Source organism: Scardinius erythrophthalmus, assembly GCF_964197995.2.
Source record: "Scardinius erythrophthalmus genome assembly, chromosome: 6".
NCBI classification, from domain to species: domain Eukaryota; kingdom Metazoa; phylum Chordata; class Actinopteri; order Cypriniformes; family Leuciscidae; genus Scardinius; species Scardinius erythrophthalmus.
Window position 1 is genome coordinate 31,933,877 of NC_138226.1, and position 17,550 is coordinate 31,951,426.

Consider the following 17,550-nt stretch of genomic DNA (forward strand, 5'->3'; position numbering starts at 1 on the left):
CCACAATACAATTCACTTATGGACTTTCTGTGAATCCCATGCATGTGGTTCCATACCCTCACTTTATCCTCCTCCTGGAAACAAAGAGTGTGAGTACCCCGCATAGCATCAGTGTACTTTTTAATTTTGTGCTGCAGCCACGTAACCCTTCGACGAACAGTCATGTCAGTTGGGGAGTACATAGGAGCAGATGGCAAAATAGACTGCTTTGTGCGCCTGCCATTGAGGAGCTGAAAGGGTGAAGTACCAGTTGCAGCATGTGGAGTGGCACAGTACACCTGCAAGAAGTTAGCACAGATTTCCACAGCTGATGTTGCTGGATGGCCATTTGGACAGTGTGTTTGAGCACATGGTTAACCTCTCTACGGCACCATTAGCTGCCAGGTAGTAGAGAGAGGAATGATGGTGACGAATATTCCTTCCTTCCAGAAAAGCAGCACACAGAAACTGAACACCGTTATCAGTAACAATCAAAGAATTCCATGCCAGCTGAAGACTGATGACAGAAACGAAACCACAGAATCCATTGTGACAGTGTGAGTAAAGGAGACCTCAGGGCATTTGCTGTAATAATCAGTTAATGTTATAGCAAACCTGCAGTTAGATGCAGCAGTGTCAAATGGACCAACTGTATCCACAGGCACTTTCTGCCATGGTCCATCTGGCAGCGGCACCAGCTGCATTGGAGAAGGGTTGTAACCTGACAGTTTTGTCATTGAGCTGACACGCATAGAACCTGAATCATCATGAACCTGAGCATCCATCTCTGGCCACCAATAGAGATCATGAAGGTGTTTTTTGATTCTCATCTCTCCCTGACGTCCTTTGTGTACTATCGAGAGTGAAACCAGCACAGATCGAGGAGCAGCAGGTGCAATCAGCCGTGAGCTTGGAAAACGAAATGGTCCAAAACAGACAGTTCCAGACGCAGATATAACTCGGAAACAACTCCACATCCAGTCCCTCGGGTGAAGGAGGCCAACTATTGGAAATCTGTGTACGAAGTTTGGTTAGAGCAGGACAAGAAGCACACGCCAGAGTGTGCAGACAGAGAATTACAGGCAGCAAATAGAAAAGCAACAGAATCCTCAACATCATCAACAAGAGCTGGAGCAACAGGAATATCTGCAGGAGAAGCAGGTATGGGCAAACGCGACATATAATTAGGTGGGGCATTTTGAATCGCCGGTACATGATTCATCAGGAAGAAGGCCTTCACGCCTTCAGGCCTTCACACCTTCATGCCAAGGCTGTCACACTGAAACCTGCTGACCTAAGAACAGCAGGCTGGTTTGCTGGAAAGTACACTAGTCTTTATTGAACAGCAAGCCAGCAGCTTCTAGTCGTTGTAAGACCACTTGAAGTGCTTAGTCATGCATACATGTCACGTCCATGGACGATAATGTCATCCAGATAATTTTCAACCTCTGATAAGCCAGTGGTCATCATCTTCTGAAATTCTGCAGTCGCTGAAGCTAATTTCTAAGCAACACGACAAACATGGAACAGTCCGTAGTGAGTAATAAAGGCTGTGAGGTCATGACTGTCCTCATGGAGTGAAACTTGGTAGTAAGCATTAGTCAGGTCAAAAAAACAGAGAAAACAGTAGAACCATGTGTGGCAATGGAAAAGAGTCCACAATCACTGCTTTATTTGGCTCTCTGAGGTCAACGCACATCCTAAGACCAACTAGTGTCAACCACCAAATCCATCGCACAAGAAATAGATACAGTCAGATATAGATATCAGAAATAGACATAGTCACTGTGCTTGTAATGCTTGGAATACGAGCTAAATAACGTAAGATCAGTTGAGATCACTCTCTCACGTATACATTCTCTACAAACTGATTTGAAATCACGGATTTTAAAAAACGAAGGTATGGTTCACAAATCTGAGCGCAGATTTTAAATTTGTGGGTACAGTTTATTAATCCGTGGTCGCGATTTAAAAAAACTGAAAGACCAATTTTAGAATCTGTGACTCTGGTTTATGAACTGAGGTGACGAATTGCAAAACTGTGGCCACAGATTTTCGGGTCTTGGATATTTTTTTTCTCCTACATGTGACTTCACAGGCTCCGTGGTATGTGCCTAGCCTACCTTAAAACAGCAAGTTTAAACATATTGGAAAACATTGCCATCTGCTGAGAAATAACTGAAGTACAAGTCCAAATCTGCAAACAGAGCAATTCCAATAGGGTCCTCACACCATCCATGCTCGGGCCCTAAATATTGGTCAGCTGAAGGAGAACACTATTATAAGATCTGTGAACACACATATCGTTAGCCTCATAGCATAATTGCCTAAGTCATACTACCATAAAACACAACCCTCACAGAAAATTTCCTGCATTTTTACATTTTCAAAAAACATTATTTAGTATGATTTATAATCTGTTTTCCTCATGGGGACCACAAAAATGAAAAAAAAAAAAAAAAAAAAAAAAAAAAAATTCCCCACAATGTAAGAACCTGAACCACACACACACTTGGCCTTGAACAAACAACATCTACCAAAAAATGTCCCTGATTTTCATTTGACCTCAAAGTCAGATCAAAGTCCATGTGGGACATAACTGAACAGGAAATATCATAGAACTTAAAGGGCTAGTTCACCCAAAAATGAAAATTACGTCATTAATGACTCACCCTCATGTCGTTCCAAGCCCGTAAGACCTCCGTTCATCTTCGGAACACAGTTTAAGATATTTTAGATTTAGTCCGAGAGCTTTCTGTTCCTCTATTTAAAGTCAATGGACGGCATACTGTCCATGTCCAGAAAGGCAGTACAGACATCATCAAAGTAGTCCATGTGACATCAGTGGCTCAATCTTAAGTTTATAAAGCGACGAGAATACTTTTTGTGCGCAAAAAGTAAACAAAAATAACGACTTTATTCCACTATTCATTTCCTTCTCTCTGGGCCTTGAGCTATTTCACGTAGTGTTTTTGCGCAGCGTGTCTATGTCGTACGTCACACGTAGGCTCACTATTGGCCGACGCTGGTCATGTGTGATGCGTGTGACGTACAACACAGACGCGCTACGCAAAAACACTACGTGAACTCACTCGAGGCCTAGAGAGAAGGAAATGAATAGTGGAATAAAGTCGTTATTTTTGTCTACTTTTTGCGCACAAAAAGTATTCTCGTAGCTTGATAAACTTAAGATTGAGCCACTGATGTCACATGGACTGCTTTGATGATGTCTGTACTGCCTTTCTGGACATGGACAGTATGCCGTCCATTGACTTTCAATGTAGGAACAGAAAGCTCTCGGACTAAATCTAAAATATCTTAAACTGTGTTCCGAAGATGAACGGAGGTCTTACGGGCTTGGAACGACATGAGGGTGAGTCATTAATGACATAACTTTCATTTTTGGGTGAACTAACCCTTTAAGTCACCGTTATGTCTTCAAGACTACAAAGATTAGAAGTAGGCTTATTTCTTCTAATTAAGCATGATATTAGACTGGTTACTCACCGTTTCTGCACGATCATGAAGGTGCACGCGGGGAAAAAAATGACTATCATTGCGCGAGCCCTCATTCCGCGTGGCGATGTGCATTTTGTCTTTTTTTTTTTTCTTTTTTTTTAACGTAACAATTGCGTGGGGTTCCGCTTTCGAAGATGCGCGGAGCAGAGCGAAGTTCATCGATATGGAAGTTGAGCTTCACACTCGCGCGGTGAATTGTGCAAGGGCTATCAAGCGGGAAAACACAGGCAGCAGCCAATTCACTGTGAGGTTCAGGTGGTGATGTTTGTTTAAAGGGGTCATGATATGAGAAATCAACTTTTCCTTGAGCTTTTGACATATAAGAGGTCATCATACTATAAGAATATCCTTTAAAACTTCCTTGTTAGTCCAAAAACAGCTTTTATTAAAACTAAGCCCAGAGACTTATGTAATGTAGACAGAGATTGGCAGTATTTTAATTACATGTATTTGAAATACGTATTTAATTACTTTTGAGTATTTTGTAATTTGTATTTTCATTAACAAAAATAAATGAAATGTAATTTGTAATTAAATACTTTGAGATACTGTAATTTGTATTTAAAATAGGCTACTTAAAATTCTTATTAAAATATATCATTTTATTTTGCATATATTAACTTTCATCACCAGGCTTAATAGGACCATAGACATAAAATACGAACAGGACTACCAAATTGCTTATCACAGTCTTTAGCTAGATGCAAGGGTTTCTCAGAAGTGGAAGGCGTCATAGTTGGGCAAACTTCTATAGCAGTGAATGAGAGACTACATTAAATATATTTTTTTGTGTTCCCATTTGCTCAAATGGCAAAGAAAAACACCACAACAGCGTTTTCACAACTTTCAAAAAGAATAAAAAAATAGAGAGAAACTGATAAAGGCAGTCGGAAGAGAGAAAGATGTCAACTTTGTCACATTAGAAACACCATCACAGCAGCGTTAACTCGTTTTTGTGTAATATAATACAAATATAGTGTTATAGGTGTAATAATCTTTTATTATGACAGTTTGTGGCAACATGTACGTTAAAAACTTCTGTCTGCACTAAATTATGAAATTACGATATTCTATACTCTTAGCCAACATGTATCTAAACCCACAGTTACTCTCGCACTTCAAAAGACTGTAATTATTTTTTTGTATTTTTGTATTTTCAAATAACAAATTACATGTATTTTAATTAAATACTTTTTTCACAGCAGTATTTTGTATTTTATTTAAATACATTTGATGAGTAAGTATTTGTAATTTGTAATTAAATACTTTTTAATGTATTTGTGCCCATCTCTGAATGTAAATAGGTGAAAGACTGCTCTGCAGAATCAGATCAACACCTAGGCTACTTCATCATATTTACAACGTTGGCCCATTGTAAATAGAAGTGCAATACAGGATCACTGGACTAAAAATAACATTAACTTCCAAAAGATCCTAATGTTTGGAAAGTGGTTATTTATTTTCAACAATGTGAATGTTTCACTTGAGCATTATTTATTTGTATTCGATACATTTCACTGTGGATTCTTTGGTAAATCAGTCACAATTTCGGCACAGGCTTTGCAAACTGACTTTTGCGACATGGACTCAACAGCAATGCGACAACATGCAAGTATCTGTGTTAATTCTAATGCCTGATCTGTGACCAGTGATTTCTTATATGAAATGATTCATGGAGAGTCAGATGTTCTTAATCTATGTGACAGTAACCAGTGACTTAACGGTCAACTTCACTTTGTTTCTCTTAGTAGGAAGAAAATAATATGTTATTTTAAATGAGATTTAATTATATTTCTAGAAAGCGATCAAAGAACTGTCCCTTTACAATGGCTGGAGGTGTCAATCACACAGCGCAAGTTTATCAGTGACTGATTTCTGAACTCCCGTTATAATCAACAGATCTCTTATTTACATCGTGTTTTCACCATGGTTTGCACTGTTAGTTATGATGAAAGCATTCGTTGGTGTGCAGAAATTGTGTTGCAATGATGAGATCACTGCATTCATGCGCTCAACATGTCTTGTTATTGGCTAAATGGCACTGCATTGCAAACTTTCATGCCATGAGCTAAATATAATGCTATATATCTAAATGTAATGCTATAATCAACTCTTTTCACTTGTTAACCTTGAGAGCTGTAATAGTTCAAACATGCTAAAAGTTTGAGCGAGTTCCATATGTAATACTTAACTATTTCATATTCACAGATATTAGCCAATCACAGCAGTGGGCGTTTACACTAAAGTCTCACAGCAGACACGCCCCTTCATACAGAGCGTTCAAATCAGAGGATGAAATAAGGGCATAAGAAAAATGTCTTTTGGCTGGGTTTACAAAGTTTTTGACATAATATCTTTACTTAGGGCATTCAGGAACAAGCTTTGTTTCTGATTGCTCGAAGTAAAGATATGATGTCAATTTTAAAAACTTGAATTAACCTAATAACACAGTATTTTCCCCAGGATTGTATTCAAATAAAGCAATAAAAAAAAAATCAGGTCAATTTTGATTATATATGGAGAAGGAAAAGTTCATTACCTACATTAAAAGAGCAGAGATGACCAGAATATAAAGATGGAGATTGTTAAGATAGCAGTAGCGGATGGAGGCCCAAAGTGACAGAAGAAGCCGTTGGTCAGGTTCACAAACACATTTTATTTTTGCCACACGATGAATCTCAATAATTGGGAAACAAAACACAAAAACAAACAAAAAAAACTTAAATACAAACTGCACCAAACACATAATAAAAATAAATTATATTAACAAGACAAACTCTGACCTGTACGTGCAGCCGCACGACACAAACAGCACTTCCCATCCCCATACTAAATTTCTGGAGCCTTTTTATAGGCCTAACTCCTCCCATGGTCCGGGACATACCATTTGAAAAGGTAATTATATTTCACATAAATCACATATACATATAATAATAACAATAATACATACATCAACTCATATCTGCAGATAACACACACACATTATGTACACACAAATAATAAAACAAATAACTCATAAAACATTTCTTTTGTAAAGCTATGATGGATGGAACCCCCGGTGACGTCACACACACGGACGCATTACCAAGATGGCGCGAACACCAAGTATAAATAAACCAGGGCCCGTATTCATAAAGATTCTAAGAATCCTCTCAGAAAACTCTTAATTTAGCTTAAACTTTTACGTAGGAGTCTTAGCTTAAGAGCAATTCGGGACTGATCTGAGAGCAACTCTGAGTAAGGAAAAGACAAAAACTTTTATCTTAGTAAGAAGGTGGGGTTGACCCCGTTGCTATGTATGACACAATCTTTTGAAGACTGTGATTGGTTGGTTGTCCAAGAAGGGGAAAAAAGTGATTTTAAGTATAGGGTCTATTCTAAGCCTTCACTTTGAAATTACATGCGTAATTTTTCCTATTTGACCGTTCTCACACACACACATTATATATATAAATCCTTATTTTATTAACCATGCTGTTGATTTCCTATAAGGTATTTGCTTGGCTTAGAATGATAAAAATTGTTCCACTCTTTCTAATTACACTGATTGTTGGCATGTCTATTTAAATGGTGGTTTGAATGTTGGTTTTAATGTATCAAACATGGAATTTTCCCAGTTGCCAAATATCGTAATGTAGTGATTACTTTCATTTCGGGCGCTATGGCATTTCTGCGCTGTGTTGGAGATATTAGCGTGTCTCTAAAAAGATCTGTCACAAACATGATCCCTGCATGATCTAATTTAAAGCGTCTTATTAACTCACTGTCATCCATTGTCTGCAACACATTTCTTCTCCTTCTTCGTCTTTCTGCCATTTTCTCCTCTGCTAAAGAAACTCTTAAGCCTCTTAAAAGTCCTCGTCCGTGCTCCTAACAATTTTGACCTTAAGACCTCTTTTAAGGGTTAAGATGCTTTCTGAATTACTTTTTTCTTTACTAGGATTTTTTCTTTAAATTTAAGAGTAAACGCCCACATTTCTAAGAATTTTCTTAGAATTTTGTCACTAGGAGCTACTCTTTGCATTAAGATTCTTTATGAATACGGGCCCAGATTTTTAACTGAACAGGTTTGGCAAATGACTCGTCAAATGTGGTAAGTATATTTGTATGACTCTTAACACTGTACTGAATAAATCTTATAAACCAAATAATAATAGTGAGGTGTTTTATTTCTGTACATCAGACAACAATCCTATTATGTTATATACACTGATGTTACAGCCACTGATTCCCCATATAACTCACGTAAACCAGGTAATACTAACACACAGGACATAATACACCACAACACACCTTTAAACATACAATAACATCAAATTTTACACAAGTCCGTGTACATATGATTGTCAGTGCCGGCAAACAGACCGTGTTAACATGACGCCGATGTATGTGCGTGTGTGTGTGCGTGTTCAGTCCGTGCATAGTCACAGGCTTACCCTGTGACATTTCCTCCCCCTTCCCTAGACACCACTCGTGGTGTCCTGGAGAGGAAATCTGCTGTGCAGTTCTCAGAGCCAGTCCGATACAAAACTTCAAAATCGAATGGCTGCACAGCCAGGAACCACCGTGTTATACGGGCATTCGTGTCCTTCATTCGACCAAGCCAAACCAGTGCCCGATGATCAGTCTCCAACTTAAACTTCCTACCCATGAGGTAATACCTAAAAGAGTCTAAGGCCCATTTGACAGCTAGGCACTCTTTCTCTACGGTTGAATACCGTGTTTCTCGTGGAAGGAGTTTTCTGCTGATAAAAGCAATGGGTCTCAAGTGCCCCTGCTCTCCCTGTAAAAGCACAGCCCCAAGGCCAAATTGTGAAGCATCGGTCTGAACTGTAAAGGGTTGTTTAAAATCTGGACTTTGCAACACTGACTCTTTGCACAAAGCATCCTTCAAATCCACGAAAGCACGGTCACAATCTGTCGTCCAATTAAGCTTGTTAGGTTTACTTTTTTTTGTCAGTTCAGTAAGGGCAACGGCCCTCGCAGAGAAGTTTGGGATGAAACGTCTATACCACCCCACCAGGCCAAGGAAGGATCGCACCTGTTTCTTTGTTACAGGCCGCTCAGCCTGTTTAATGGCCTCAACCTTCCCTACCTGAGGGCGTATGATTCCATGCCCCAGCACATGACCAAGGTAGCAGGTCTCCGTCTTCGCTATAGTGCACTTGTCTGAGCGAATGGTAAGTCCAGCATTCTTTATTCGGGTTAACACTTCCTTGAGATGTTCCAGATGACCCTGCCATGTCCTACTATAAATAATGATGTCATCCAAATATGCTGCAGCGAAATTCTCAGTTCCCTGAAGGATCTGATCAATCATCCTCTGAAAGGTCGCAGGTGCCCCATGCAGCCCGAAAGGAAGGACCCGGAATTGATAGTGCCCAAACGGTGTCTTGAATGCTGTAAGTTCTTTGCTATCTGGACTTAAGGGCACTTGCCAATAGCCTTTGCACAGATCAAGAGTTGTAAGATACTTTGCACTACCAAGTTTCTCAATCAAATCGTCCACTCTGGGCATAGGGTAAGGATCAAATTTGCTCACCGAGTTGAGTTTCCTGAAGTCCAAACAGAATCTGAGGGACCCATCTTTCTTAGGTACTAACACGATGGGGTTATTCCACTCACTGAATGGTTCTATAACCTCCAGTTTCTGCATCATCTCCAATTCTTGCTTCATGATGGGCAACAGCCTTTCTGGAACTCGGTAAACTGGTTGTCGGATCGGTTTCAAGTCCTTCAAGTAGATGTGATGTTGTACTAGGTCTGTTTGGAAGTGACCTCTCTCAAGGGGTAGGCCTCTGGGTATCTGGTTGCATAATCACAAATTACCAGAATAAACCGGTTCCCTTTTTGACTTCTCTCTACAGGTCCGACAATGTCAACCCCTATCCTTTCAAAAGGTGTATCAACTGCAGGTATCGGAATAAGAGGTGCCTTTGCAGGTGTTCTGCCAACTGTCAATTGACACTCAGGACAAGTCTTGCAATATTCCTTCACTTCGCTATACATACCAGGCCAATAAAACCGTTTGGAAATTCTCATTAACGTTTTCATGAATCCCATATGACCTGCCCAGGGAATAGAATGGCTGAGTTCTAATACCTTCCTGCGCTGTGCTTTGGGTACCACTAACTGTGTGCCTTCTTCACTTTGTCTGTAAAGAAGACCCTGTTTCACCAGGAACCTCTCGCCATAAAATGAACTCACAGTCTCATCTTTGCCAACTTTCTCAAAGCATGCAGACAACGTGACATCCTCTTTCTGAAGCTGTCCTAGTTCACTGGGTATGACCAAATCTGACTCACCAATCTCAGGTTCTTCCCACTCATACTCTGCCTGTTCTGCGCTATCCATCAAGTCTGCAACCCTTTTTCTGCGTCTGTCCAATCTATCTTCCTCGGACAACCCTTCTTCACCTAAACTTTCTTCTATAAAAAATGGCATCTCCTGAAGGGTGCTATCTACAGAATCTTGGGGTTGGGACACCTGGGTAAACTTTTGAGCCTGCGCTCGAGTAACTACTCCACACCAAGCTGTCTCCTGCACCAAATCTGCTAATATGGGCATATCAGTCCCTAGCAACACTGGATATGGCAGATTCGTGGCAACACCTACGTTCATCAAAAATGGCTGACTGTTAACCTCCAAATACACCTCAGCGGTAGGCAATTCTGACTTGTCTCCATGTACACAACAAACTGTTACAGTCTCTTCAGTCCATGACTCTCTGGGTATATACTGTGACTGTACTAGAGTACGTACACAACCTGTGTCTACCAACGCTGTTAGTGGCTTACCATTCAACAACACTGAAATGATGGGTTCCTTATCTAGGTTAACTACTACCTTAGAGCTGGATTGGGGCACATAACACAATCTGGCAGATTTAGGTTTTCTCAAAGGGCAATGTGGACTAGTATGCCCTGCCTCTGCACAATTGTAACATACTATATCGTCTTTAGACAAAGTCTGGCGTGTAGCTACCGGTAGTGTGGGCTTCAGGTGAGTGGTTTTCAAAATTTGGGCTTGACTTTGAGAGAACGAACTACCCCCTGACCCCACAGACTTACCTCTTGCTGCTGGAAAGATATCAGAATACCGAAAGGTCCCAGAAGATCCTTTCCGCGCTGCTATATAGGATTCTACCAGGTCGGCTGCTTCTCCTCCAGTGCTGGGGTTTCTCTCCTTCACCCAAGTCCTCACCTCTGGATACAGCACCTTCACATACTGCTCCAACACCAAGATCTCCATCACTTCTGTCTTGCTGCTCACCTCCAGCTGGACCCACTTTGAGAACAAGTCCTTTAAGCGGATGTACAACTCTGTCGGGGACTCATCAAAGGCTGTGTTTAATGAACGAAATCTCAGTCTATAAGTCTCTGGACTAATCTCATACTTCTTGAGAATTACCTCTTTAACTCTATCATAGTCAGAGGTAAAAGCAGGAGACATGGCGACAAAAGCACTTCTCGCTTTTCCAGTGAGCAAAGGAATCAGATGAACAGCCCAGTCCTCCCTTGGCCACCTGTACACCTCTGCCAGTCTCTCGAACGTAGTCAGAAAATGTTCAACATCATCACTGTCTTGTAGCTTTGGCAACGGAGGCACATGATCCAGCACTCGTGTAACTGGCTGATCTGAACAGGTAGCTTTATGCCTAGTACGCTCCACGTCCATCTGCATCTGCGTGACCTGATGATTGAGGACCTTGTACTGCTGCTCCCGTCGAGCTGACTCTCTCTCTTGCCTCTCGTCCCTCTCCTTCTGGTACTGCAGGAAGGCCTGAAACATCCCTGCCAGGGCTGTCACAGCTGCATCACCTGTGGTAGTTGGAACCTCAGCAGGTTGGAAACTTTCCTCCGGAACACCACCCACTGCACCTTGATCTTCTTCCGTTTCCACATCTGTAGTCACCTGACCTCTGGTCTTCGGTGGCATTTTGATTCACTGTCACTTTTACCGCTATTTATTTCCTTCACTTCTGACACCAACTGTTAAGATAGCAGTAGCGGATGGAGGCCCAAAGTGACAGAAGAAGCCGTTGGTCAGGTTCACGAACACATTTTATTTTTGCCACACGATGAATCTCAATAATTGGGAAACAAAACACAAAAACAAACAAAAAAAAATTAAATACAAACTGCACCAAACACATAATAAAAATAAATTATATTAACAAGACAAACTCTGACCTGTACGTGCAGCCGCACGACACAAACAGCACTTCCCATCCCCATACTTCTTCTTCTTTTGGTTTTATGGCGGGTTGCGAACCAACTTCAAAGGCGCATACCGCCACCTACTGTGATGGAGTGTGAAGAGAATGATCTAATTTCTAAATCCTATAATATAACCCACAATTCTTGATGAATTTTATAACTACATTTATCTGTTTCCTTGAATTTGGACTATCATTTAATATATTAGTTATATTAAATTCCCGGCACCCTACTGCTTGAAGATCTTCCTTAAGAATCCTCCTTTCTTCTTCATATGCTTTACATTCCTTAAAAACATGTTCTACCGTCTCATCTAACAAACAAACCTCACATAAACCTGTGTTGTGCTTTCCTATAATGTATAAAGTGTAATTTAAATTAGAATGTCCTGTTCGTAAATGTGTAAAAATAATTTGTTCTCTTCTACTTATATTGAGACTTATTTTGCTTTTCTTTACCGTTTTTTGAATCCTATACAAATACCGCCCCTTATGACATGTATCCCAATCTGTCTGCCATTTCCTATTGCACGCTTCTAAAATTAACTGTTTACCTTCTGCTCTACTAAGTGATATGTTTATATTTGGTTCTTCCATTTTTAATGATTCTTTTGCTACTTTGTCTGCTTCCTCATTCCCTTGAATTCCCATGTGTGCTGGTACCCACATAAATCGAATTATAATTCTCATTTGTTTTTAACTGTACAACCTGATCATGATTTCTATTAAAATGTCAGTTCTATTTGTTTCAGAGGACTGTAGACTCTTAAGAACAGCCATTGAATCAGTGCATATTATTACTTTATCAGGTCTAACTTCATAGACCCACTCAAGTGCCATTAAAATCGCTATCATCTCACCCGTATATATTGATGTACCATTTGTTATTCTTCCAGCCTTTTTCACCTCAAACTCTGTAACATAGAAGGCAGCCCCTGTCCTCCCATTATCTACATTCTTTGATCCGTCTGTGTATATTTGAAGAAATGAATAATGTGTGTCATCCCCATACTAAATTTCTGGAGCCTTTTTATAGGCCTAACTCCTCCCATGGTCCGGGACATACCATTTGAAAAGGTAATTATATTTCACATAAATCACATATACATATAATAATAACAATAATATATACATCAACTCATATCTGCATATATACACATAACACACACACATTATGTACACACAAATAATAAAACAAATAACTCATAAAACATTTCTTTTGTAAAGCTATGATGGATGGAACCCCCGGTGACGTCACACACACGGACGCATTACCAAGATGGCGCGAACACCAAGTATAAATAAACCAGATTTTTAACTGAACAGGTTTGGCAAATGACTCGTCAAATGTGGTAAGTATATTTGTATGACTCTTAACACTGTACTGAATAAATCTTATAAACCAAATAATAATAGTGAGGTGTTTTATTTCTGTACATCAGACAACAATCCTATTATGTTATATACACTGATGTTACAGCCACTGATTCCCCATATAACTCACGTAAACCAGGTAATACTAACACACAGGACATAATACACCACAACACACCTTTAAACATACAATAACATCAAATTTTACACAAGTCCGTGTACATATGATTGTCAGTGCCGGCAAACAGACCATGTTAACATGACGCCGATGTATGTATGAAATGTGCGTGTGTGTGTGCGTGTTCAGTCCGTGCATAGTCACAGGCTTACCCTGTGACAGAGATCTAAAAGCCATTGATTTTGATTTCATAAAATCAAAGGTACCCTGAAAATTAACTGGTTAAAGTCTTTCCTAAATAACTTTTTGGTTACATATTCCAAGAGAAATGTTTAAAACATGGGAGGAATATAATTTTTTATATGGAATTTCACTCCCTAATGTCTCCCAAATTTTAAATGATGTATATTCATCCAGTGTATTCGAACGACAGAGATGTGGAATTGAAACTATACTAGTCATTTATTTTTCCATTGTATTTACATGCTTTATGGTTTGATATTCATTACTGGCTTTGCCCAAAAGTTCCTCATCGTGGAGTCTTCTCTCAAAAGGACATTATCTATGGACTTGTTGTGAACAGCAACAAAGATGATTTTCTGGTTAATGTCCTTATTCCTGGAATATTACACAAATTTAAATATTTGAAAGTGAAACCGAGGTTTTGTGTCTTGTGAAATGACACAGTGAATTTCTTTCTTATACAAATGCCATTAAAATGATGAAAATTAAAAATGTAAATACATGTTTGCTACTGTATATGCTTTTTGCAATAGAATATGATTTACTAAATGAACCATAGCCCTTTAATTTATAATATATCATATAATTAAATTTGACTTTTTCTTATTTTCTTGTAAATTACTTTAAATTATTCCCATTCATTTCCAATGTGGCCATTTTGACCGCGAACAATAGATGTGTGATTATTTTTTTCATGCTGATTTAACCTTGATTGTGTGTGTGTGTGTGTGTGTGTCTGTGTGTGTGTGTGTTTGTGTGCATGTGTATGTGTGTGTGTGTGTGTGTGTGTACATGTTTTTCTATCCTGGTGGGGACTTCAACCTGAATGCACGCTGACCCATGAGGACTCGTGCCATCATAGGGACCTAAATTGAGGTCCCCATGATGAAGCTTTTTTTTTTTTTTTTTTTTTTATGTAAAAATGCATAAAGTTTTCTGTAGTGGGTAGGTTTAGGGGTCAGGTTAGTGTAAGGGGATGGAATGTACAGTTTGAACAGTATAAAAACCATTACGTCCATGGAGAGTGACCTTTACCAAGTTTCGTACCATTTCAATTAAGTAGCCTAAACAATTCTAAAAAAAAAAAAAAAGTATGTTATGCTGCTTGATATTGCACATTGTTATTTGTAGTAATATTATTTTAATTTCATTATCATAATCATAAACACACTCGTTTGCAGCACAAATATAGGCATGTTAGGCCTACCGTTTACTGCATTTTGTTAATTTTATGGTTATTTATCTATATACCTTCTAATTAATCAGAAGTCTCCCACATTCAAAGAAAATGGGTTTATTATGCTCTATAATTCTCTTCTCCATTGGCCCAGTTGTTCAAAAGCTTATCTGAGCCAGTGCTCAAGTTAGGCCTATTTTTTTTTTTATTATAGTTAAGTGCTTATTTTAAATAGGTATTTTGTTTTAAAATAAATTTGTATATCAGGGTCTGATTCCGCCTAGGGCACCAAATTGGCTAAGCCAGAACCGCTACTGGCCATATCAGCTTCAGAGTTCAGAGAGCTGGATGTGCTTGTTGCTAAGATAGTTCAATAATTCAAATGTGAGCTTTGTTTTCATTACACTGACTATTTTAACTCATTTTTTAACATCTTTTTTGCAATCTTCATGCCACTGCATGGTGACACTAGATGGTGCTACTGTACAACAGAAGAGTTTGAATCAACCATCACAACACTGATGCAGTGCAAGACAATGAGTTTCATCTGAAAAGGTCCTGACATTTTTTGTTTCTGTGTGAAATATTCTGAAAGTTCTGGAAATGCATGTACATGTTTGTGTTTTGTGTGCTATATGACCTATGTGAGGAACTAGTGAACAGTTCAGCAAAAACACTATATATATATATTTGAATAGGCTATATAGTTGGCACATAATACTGTCTGAACATTTCTTCTAATGAACATCTAACCTATATAATTTTTATGACTATGATTTTAATCATCTGTCATTTACATTCTACAAACAAGACATGATATTTATATATATTTATTTATTTATCCTTATATATTGAGTTCAGTTTAGTCTTTTGAGTGATAGTTTTGTAATCAGCTGCTCACTAGTGGAAAACAAATAAGGAAATGCTAAAGAAACATCAGTGTTTTCACTGCGTCATCAGGGCCAGAAGGAAAATTCTGAATCAGTCTTTAATAAATCCATGCATAGGAAACACAGGAGAAAAGGCAAACACATCCACTGACGAGACAGGACAAAGAACTGAACCGAACAGGGATGAGGAGCTAATGAGCTAATTAACGAAAAACCAGTGAACTGAATGAAACTGACACAGACTAGAAATAGGACACGCAGCATAAACACAATGAACATAACATGTTACAATTATATTAAATTATCTTACGTCACTGTCAGATGAAAAACATGTATCTGTAAAAATTGTTCAAGAGCATAAAAACTGTTACACATAGTGAGATATTCTGAAAATTGTCGTAAGTTGGAGATGTTTCATTGGACAGTGGTTATATTATATTATATTATATCATATTATATTATATTATATTATATTACTATTTTGTCATATAAAATGTTCTTTTTTTAATTTATTATATAAAATAATGACAGTCTGATCCTATTCGATTAATTATTTTATGGTTACAACTTTAGTTTTGGCTGCATTGACATTTTCACTCAGGTTTAAAAAGTTCATTTAAACTGATAGCTGTATAATATGATTAATGCACTCATAAAAAAGATTACACATCCCAATGGCTTTATCATGCTATTTGTCCAATTGAATAACTGCTAGAATTTTGTTAGCGGCAGTGTGTGGAGAAAACTCAGCAGTTTTTTTTTTTTTTTTTTGCTTGCACAATCACAACGGAAATCTTCAGAGAGTTTGTGCTTTGTAAGGATGAAACTATATCCTATTAATTCTTTCAAGAGGACAATAAACACCTCTGTTCCAGAGGTCACTGTTAAACAACACATTTAAAAAATGAAAAATGAAAAAAGAAAGATTTGCTGGAAAAGATGAATGTGCACAGTTCTGAAAAAAAAAACTAAAAAACTGTACGGTTGTTTTTCAGGCCAATTATAACAATGAATTGACCCATACTGTGATGTAAAGTATACATTACATGTGTAATACGTAATAACATTATCTTGAGGCATTGAAATAAAACCAAGTAGGAAGCAGAAAAGGTCAAAAGTAAATTTGCTCATCCTTAACAGTGAATTACATCAGTGATTCAGCTTTTAAAAGATCACATCAGTGGTTTAATAAACTTTCACAACCCGACCGCTTCAGAATGGAGTGAATAGAGCTCTTTGTTCCCTGGTCCCGGTCTGTAATATTTTGGCTGGAAGCACCGGGTCCCGATGTGGTTCATCAGCTCGGCAGACTGCAGTGTACCTGGAAGAGTCTTTCACTGCCTCAGGAAACACTTGCACTCAATAGGAGCCACCCCAGCCCCAGCTGGCCCGTCTAATTCCCCGCCACTGGTGACACTCGTCCTCTGAACCGTGAAGATTTGGAGGGCTAGACTTCCCAAATACTTCTTTATTTTGCTGCCTCATTAGATGAACAGGGCTCCGGGGATGAACTCGCTCTCGGTAAGGAGTGAGTTTAGTGGTGGATCATTTAGTAAATGTCACTCAGGTGATGGTTTTCCCACAATGCTCTAAAGTGTTTTCTAGAAATCACTTTTCAGGAAATAAAAAGGCCAGTTTTAAACTGAAGTGACGAAGAGTGATGGTTCAACCTTAATACTTCAAATCTTAAAAGTTTATTTAAAAACTGAACTTGCAGACTGCTAATGATATAAAATTACTGAAATAAAAGGCCACTTAAGTGATTTTAAGGAGTGTACATTTCCATGACAGTTTCTTAACAAACTTATGATAAGTGCACTTTAAAATAATGTCAAATTAAGTTATCGTGTTTTAATAATCAAGTTTTAATAAGCACATGCAAAGTACTTGATTATAATTTTAACTGTAATCTGCAATGTGATATTACAATTAAGGTTAATTTCATTTCATTGTACTAATATTACAACATAATTTCAAATGTGTAATTACAAATATATTTAAATACATGACACAAGTTTCAATAGAAATGCCA